The sequence below is a fragment of the Humulus lupulus genome, chromosome 1 (genome assembly GCF_963169125.1).
Source record: "Humulus lupulus chromosome 1, drHumLupu1.1, whole genome shotgun sequence".
In the NCBI taxonomy this organism is placed as follows: Eukaryota; Viridiplantae; Streptophyta; class Magnoliopsida; order Rosales; family Cannabaceae; genus Humulus; species Humulus lupulus.
This window is the reverse complement of record NC_084793.1, coordinates 148,968,224-148,976,717: the sequence shown is the minus strand read 5'-3', so window position 1 is coordinate 148,976,717 and position 8,494 is coordinate 148,968,224.

The window sequence follows — 8,494 nt, the reverse complement described above, 5'->3', positions numbered from 1 at the left end:
TCGTTACCAGCTTACCCTACGGTCTAGCCCATACTTACATCTTGGAGATTTATTAGTGTAATTGAGTGGGAGTATTATTCATAGATACGAAATCTATAACTTCTATATGAGAAGTGAAAAGATGATTTCCTTAATTGCTTTGTTCAAAAGGCTAAATGATTGGGATCTCATTTCTGTGATTAAGTTCACGGGAATATTATTTATAAGGAACTTAGTAGGAGTTAAGGATAAAATACTGATGAGGGGTAAAATGGTAATTTGCACCCAGCTCGTTAGTAAGTCATCGATAGAGGATTGACTGATTTTAATGGTTATAACAATGGATAACGTATTTATGGTTTGGAAAATACGTTCTATGAATTCAAGAGTTCGATTCCAAGTCTATAGTGGAGTCACGAGGAATTAATAAGGTAGTGAAATTATTCGTAAATAAATTCACGGTAACTTATTGGAGCTTGATTTCATGGATCCATGGTCCCCGCATCACCTTTGAGTAAATCATCTAGAATGTCTCAATTAATTGATTTAATTATCAATTAGGATTTTTTAAAGTTGACTAGGTCAATTTTGGAAAATTTATAGAGATATGAGATTTAGATAATAAAAGAGAATCTTTGGGTAAATTTATTAGTATTGATAAATTTGTGTCAATATAAATAAATAAAATTAAATCAAGTTTCAAATTATAATTAGTTAATTTGAATAAGGATTTAATTAATTAATTAAAATAAATAAATAAAAGGTTTTGAATATAGGCCCAATTAGGATTTAAATTCAAAATAAAGGTATTGGGCCCAAGTCCATCTGTGGGAGCCTAAGGCTTTTATCTTATTGTTTATTATTTTAATTAATTCAAAATTTAAATTTAAATTTGAATTTAAATAAAGCCCATTAAGTTGTCTATATAAGGAATATGATATCTAGGGTTTTCAGAAGTAAGTCTCAGTTGATTTGGGTAAGTGAAAACCTAGACACTCTAATCCTTTCTTAGCCACACTCTCTTCTTCTTCTCTTCAAGATCTCTATCTCATGTGTTGAGAACCAGCCCACACTAGTTCTAGGTTGATCAAAGGCTTGGTGAGGAAGACTGTGTTGCTGATCTTGTTCAATCTCTTGATAATACTCTGCTACAGAAAGGAATCAAGGGTTAGAGAGATTGAAGGATGGAGTTGTTCCAGTTCCGCTGCGTATTTGTAAGTTTCTACATCATTGTGTTTATGTTAATTTACGAATCTAATATTCATATGTATGTCATGTTATTCTATGTTTCTATTATGTGTTTGGAAAAATAATAGGAAGCATGCATCTAGATTTAATTTCCAAGATCCTTCATAAACACTCAACATGCCTCAATTATAACCATGCATGTCTCATATAGGGTGCAGTTTTCTTACCTCTGGTTCGAGCGAGAATTAGTAAAAGAATGACCCTTGTGAACGACCAACCTTTTAGTTCCTTGAGAGTCACCTGGTAATAACCAATTATGGGATTCCATCAATAAAATGAATCACAAAAGGTTCTCAGACCAAAACCTAGCCTCTGGTACATTGAATCCTACTAAACCAGGTAGTAGGAATGATCCCAAGGCTTAAGGTTCGATCCCGCAAGTCAAAAACTCAAGTTTGGCCAAAGAGGCGGTTCTGGCAGTTTAGGGACGGCCATGACTATAATGAGGCCGATTTCGGAAAAAGGAATGTTAGTCGCGGGCATGAGGAAAGAAGTGGAGACCGGAACCCCCACCAAGAGACAATAGGCCTGCGAGCTATAACGCTGGGGGGCAACCCCGACAGCATAATGTCTTTGATCGGCTGGGCGCTAGCGAACAAAGGCGCAGGGATGATGACTTGAGGGATGTACTCAACGACAGACGCGAGAGGCACAATGGGTATGCTCCTCCAGCACCAGTCGCCCTAGCAATCCCATATGCGGTTCAGGATCAAATTGATGCTCTGAACCAAGCAATACAACAGCTGGTCGGTAGCCAGACATCCCACATAGAGTATGACCAGAGAAGAGGCACTTCGTTTGTGCAGAGGATAGCTATGGTAGAAACCTCCAACAAGTTCAAAATTCCAGTACTGCCGAACTTTGATGGGTACGGGGACCCAGTATCTCATGTGAACAAGTTTGAGATATTCAAAAGGTGTCGGACGATGCCCACTGCAGGATCTTCCTCACCACCCTATCTGACACTGCCCAGGAGTGGTTCTTTAAGTTCCCTCCTGCTAGTATAGTATCGTGGGAAATGTTCGTAATAGAATTTTACGGAAAATTCTTTGCGGGTCGCGTACACCCCACTAAGGCCAACCAGCTGGTGGAGATACGCCAAAAGAGGGAGAGCCCTTAAAGGAGTACGTCCAACGCTTTATGCGAGTAGCGGCTGGATCCAAAATAGTGGGCGACGAAGGAAAGATGATGGCCCTAACTGCTGGGGTTAGACGCCATTCTCTCCTCTGGAACAGCCTACGAAAGAATGGGGTAAAGAGTACCCAAAAGTTTTTGGATCGAGCTGATCGATACATCAAGCTCGAGGATGTGATCGCCAATGAGGGTAAGTCGCCTATGAAAGACAATGGACCGAAGGAAGATCTCGCCAAGGCCGCCAACGGGTCTAATAAACCCAATGGCAACGGCAAAGGTAACGACAATGGGAACGGGAACGGGAACGAAAATGGCAGAAATGGTTGAAAAAGGGCGAGCAATGAGCCGTCAACATTCTGAAAATAAACACCCCAAAGGCAATAGATATGAGCTGAGATTCACCAACTATATGGCCCTTGTCGAAAGTAGAGCAAAGGTCTACTAGGCGACCAATGTCAATGTCCCTTATAAGCGACCAGCGCCAAGAAGGAAGGATATCTCCAAGAGAGAAACAACAAAATTCTATCATTTTCACAACTACTACAGACATGACACCAATGAGTGTAACCAGTTGAAGGACGAGATTGAGTTCCTGATCAGGCAGGGACACCTATGGAGATACGTATGAACCGCAGGAGGGTCTCAGCGAGAGGCTCAAGGTGGCAACGAGCAGGCGCCTGCACGCCAACGCTCACCACCTTTACAGCCAGATCCTGTGGCAAGTACGTTACTCACCATCCGTGGCAGCCCACACCTTGCAAGGGATAGTGGGAGAGCAAGGGAGCGATATGCTCGGACCTTACGCCACGACTAGGACATCGAGATGATGAGTGTGGAGGATTGCGTACCAAAGAAAGCTCGAATAGAGGAGGAGTTGATAACCTTCTCTGAAGACGACACTCAACACGTCGCTCAACAGCCAGATCCTGTGGCAAGTACGTTACTCACCATCCGTGGCAGCCCACACCTTGCAAGGGATAGTGGGAGAGCAAAGAAGCGATATGCTCGGACCTTAAGCCACGACCAGGACATCGAGATGATGAGTGTGGAGGATCGCGTACCAAAGAAAGCTCGAATAGAGGAGGAGTTGATAACCTTCTCTAAAGATGACGCTCAACACGTCCGATTCCCACACTCCGATCCGTTGATCGTTGACGTCCAAATTGCCAACATGATGGTTAAATGGGTGTTGGTTGACATAGGAAGCTCAGTCAACATCTTGTATAAGTCTTCACTAGAAAGGATGAAGTAGTCCTTCAAGGACCTAGAGTCGTGCAACCAAACCATATATGGTTTTTCTGGCGAAGGGCTCGCCTCGACAGGGTCGATTAGGCTCCCAGTTACAGCAGGAACTGCGCCTGCAAACAGGACATTACTCACTACTTTCATAGTAGTTGATTGTCCTTCAGCATATAATGCTGTAATTGGGAGGCCAATTTTTGTCGACTTGCGAGCCGTTTCCTCGATTTGGCACCTTGCCATGAAATTCCCAACCGACGCAGGGGTAGGATGCATGTTGGGAAACCAGCGAGAAGTGAAGGAGTGCTACAACGCCTCGATATCTAAGGTGAAGAAAGGTGGGTCGAGGGAAGCTGCTGGGAAAGAGTTGTAAATGGCTAGTGATGTACAAGCCCAATCAGGTGATGGTGTCACCAAATAGGGTGTTGCCCAAAGTGAGGACAGGGATTTAGATCCTCGCTTAGGGGATTTTGATGAAGAGATAGGACCCATCGAGGACCTTGAAGAGGTCCAACTTGATGAAGCAGATCCGACCAGGGTTGTGAAAGTTGGTAAAAACTTAGAGGCAACAACGAAATAAGGATTGGTGGAATTTAAAAAAAAACCAGGAAGTCTTCACTTGGTCGCATAAAGACATGGTTGGAATAGACCCTGCGGTCATTAGCCATGTGTTGAACGTAGACAAGAGTTTTCCACCAGTACAACAGAAAATGAGGCTGCTCGACAAAGACAGATCAAAAGCTCTAAAGGCAGAAGTCGAGAAGCTGAAGGAGAACAGATTCATCAGGGTAGAGTTTTATCCATCATGGGTCTCTAATCCCGTACTAGTTCCCAAGTAGAATGGAAAGTGGAGAACATGCGTGGATTTCACAAACCTTAATAAAGCCCACTCCCTAGAATCGACCAGCTGGTCGATGCCACTGCAGGGCACGAGATCCTCTCATTCATGGATGCATACTCCGGGTACAATTAGATCAGTATGCATCCACCCGACGAGGATCACACTAGCTTCTGACCGATACATGGCTTTACTGTTACAAAGTAATGCCCTTCGATTTGAAAAACGCTGGTGTGACTTACCAGCGACTAGTCAATCACATGTTCAAGGAGCTGATCGGTACAAACATGGAATTATATGTTGATGACATGCTGGTTAAGTCAAAAAGGGCAGAAGGACACGTAGGGGACTTACAAGAGTGCTTCAACATCTTGAATAAATATCAGATGAAGCTGAATCCCCTCAAGTGTTCCTTCGGAGTTGGATTAAGGAAATTCTTGGGATTTATAGTAAACTCACGAGGAATTGAGGCCAATCCCGAGAAGATTAAAGCACTGATCAATATGAAATCACCAACAAAAATCAAGGATGTTCAAAGCTTAACCGAAAGAATCGCTGCTCTCAGTAAATTTATTTCCAAATCGACGGACAAATGCATCCCATTTTTTAATCTACTCAGAGGCAACAAAAAGTTTGAATGGACGGAAGAGTGCAAATAGGCTTTCCAAGCTTTAAAGACTCACATGTCGCAGGCACCGATCCTATCGAAGTTGGTCGATAAAGAAATTCTGTTCATTTACTTGGCGATCACAGAATATGCAGCTAGTGATGTTCTAGTAAGAGAGGAAGAGGGCGTGCAAAAGGTCATTTATTATGTAAGCAAGAGGCTAATCGGAGCAGAACTGTTGTATCCACCTATTGAAAAATTTGCCTATTGCTTGATCTTAGCCTCCAGAAAGTTGCGGCCATACTTTCAAGCTCACCCAATCACAGTTTTTACCAACCAACCTCTACGACAAGTTCTACAGAAGCCAGAAGCCGCGGGACGATTATTAAAATGGGCAGTTGAACTTGGGCAGTTTGATATCTCTTGTTTGCCACGAATAGCAGTAAAAGGACAAGCTCTGGCTGACTTCGTCGCTGAGCTCACTGGTCTTCCCAATAGCGAGCAACCAGAAGGAACAGAAGAGCCTGAACCTCAAAGCCAAACTCTTTCTTGGAAGTTGTTTATAGATGGTTCTTCTAATGAGCATCACACTGAAGTCAGAGTGATTTTGATTATGCCTGAAGGGCATCGATTTCACTACGCAATTAGATTTGACTTCACTACTTCTAACAACGAAGTTGAGTATGAAGCACTGCTCACATGATTACGATTAGCCAGAGACATGCACATAAAGTCGCTCGAAGTCTATAGTGACTCTCAGTTGGTGGTTAATCAGATCATTGGAGAATATCAGGCTCGAGGTCTAAAGATGGTTGCCTACCTAAATAAAGCAAAAGATTTGTTGGCCCAGTTTGAGAAGTATACTCTCCAGCAAGTACCTCGCGACCAAAATTCAAACGTTGATGCTTTGGCCAAGTTAGCAAGTGCCACGGATGCTGACACCCTGAATATAGTACCAGTTGAATGGCTATCTGCACCAAGCATCCAGACAGAAGAAACCTCTTTGGTAATTCAGACGGCGGATACATGGATGACACCTTACATAGAGTACATGACTCAGGGTGTGTTGCCAACGGACAGAAACAAAGCTAGGACCCTTTAGCGACAGGCCTCTAGGTATATCCTGGTCGATGGAATCTTGTACCGAAGGGGATACTCAATGCCACTCCTCAGGTGTATTTCAAAAGAGAAGGCCAAGGATTTGATGAAAGAGGTCCACAAAGGCTTTTGTGGGGACCATGTTGGGGGGCAAAGTTTATAAAAAAAGATCCTTAGAAAAGGATACTTCTGGCCGACAATGAATGAAGACTCAGTGGAATTTGTGCGAAGATGCGACAAGTGCCAGAGATTCTCCAAAATTTCACGAGCAGCTCCTAATGAACTAAATCAGATGCAAAGTCCGTGGCCATTCGTAGTCTGGGGTATAGATGTAATCGGATCTTTGCCCACAGGGAAGGGCGGCGTCAAGTACGCCATAGTGGTCGTTGATTACTTCACAAAGTGGGCCGAAGCTGAGCCACTAGCAACCATAACGACCAAGAAAGTGTTGGATTTTGTGGTCAAGAACATCGTGTGTCGCTATGGATTGCCAAGAAAAATTGTCTCAGACAACGACACACAGTTTGACAGTGATCTGTTCATGGATTTTTGTGAGCGACATTGAATTATCAAGAGCTTTTCTTCGGTTGCTCACCCTCAAGAAAACAGACAAGTCGAGGCAGTCAATGTTATCCAAAGAATAGGCATGGATGACGTGGCAGACATTTTTAACACGTGGCTGACACTTGGCAAGGTTCTGTTCGACTATCGACCAGGGAGGTGCCCCTAGCGTAACATTGGGACTTTATATACGACCAGCTTGGCCGTATACTCCCTATATTTTGAGAAGATCTTATGCAATTATAACGATATCTGGGATTATCTCCCATAATTCCCGAGTTTCCGATTATTTAGGAAAGAATATCTGTAACAAATTTAGGTAATCCTCCTTGAGCCTATAAATAAAGAAGAAATAGCTCAAGGAGAGGACTTTTGGCTGATTTAAGTTGATACTTACAAGAGAATTAGAGCTATTATTTTACAATTTTATTATTCATCTCTCTCAAGTCTGTGAAACTCAGAGAACCCTAGTTCTTTGATCACTCCTTTGAGAACTAATATCAATAATAGCTTAAGTGGATGTAGGTCATTACCATTTTGTGGGGCCGAACCACTATAATTTGTTGTGTCCTTTACTATTTTTTCCATTAGATCTATTTCAACACCTTCATTCACATCAATCATTTGACTCCGTATCAGTTGACCAAATTGAGGGTCAACAGTCAATAAAACGCTAAAGGATACTCTGAAGAAAAGGCTTGAGGAAGCAAAGGGGGCATGGCCAGAGCAATTGCCTGAAGTCCTCTGGTCGTACATAATGTCCCATCGCACAACAACAGGCCATACTCCATTTTCCTTGGCTTATGGATATGAGGCCATGTTGCCTGTAGATTTAGATCCACCATCACATCGGAGAATGACGTACAATCAAGGCTTTAATAGCCAGCTATTGATGGAATCGTTAGATTTGGTCGACGAAAAGCGTGAGTAAGCCCAACTCCGAGCAGCAGCTTACCAGCAAAAGGTCGCCCGATATTTCAATTCTAAAGTACGTGAAAGGAAATTCAATGTAGGAGATCTAGTACTTAGAAGGGTTTTCCTTAGCACCCGCAACCAAGTCGCTGGAGTACTCGGACCTAACTGGGAAGGGCCGTACCAAATTGAAGAAGTCCTCCATCCAGGCACTTACAAACTTGCTTGCTTAAATGGAGATCTCATTCCTCGCTATTGGAATGGAGAACACCTGCGCAAGTACTATCAATAAACAATTCTTCTTAAAGAATTGGCTTGTATTAATTTTACATTTTACAAGTTATGAAAAAGGGTTGGTCATTTTATGTGACTGATCACTTATAAGTGTAAGATCATTTTGGTGATCACTCGTACAGACACATTTTGTCCATTTACAACGAGAAATAAAAGGGTCTGTGCGCAGCCAGTCAATCTTGCCAGCTATTGTATTTATTACAAGTATTTGCTCATTACGTGTGTTGTTTTGCTATATTCTCATTTTAAAATATCTCCTACGAGCATAAATGTTCGAATAGGTCCTAGTCAAGGAAAGTGATCAAGGACCTAAATCTCCTCAATCACTTGGGGGGCATATAAGGTATCTAGTAAGCAAAGCATATCAAAAGGTATGTAAACACATGAGCAAAATAAGTGAAAGCATGCTAGGGTACTTAGAGTATTTTTCAAAAGTTTGTTATTTTGTTAAATCAATCCAAAGTACTATGCTAAGTTTAGTCATGCAAACGGATGTTATAATAAAGTGCAAATATTATATAATATAAAAAATGAATCCTTTTACACCGCGAGTAGTTACTGCTCGGATGTAATTGTTTGTTAAA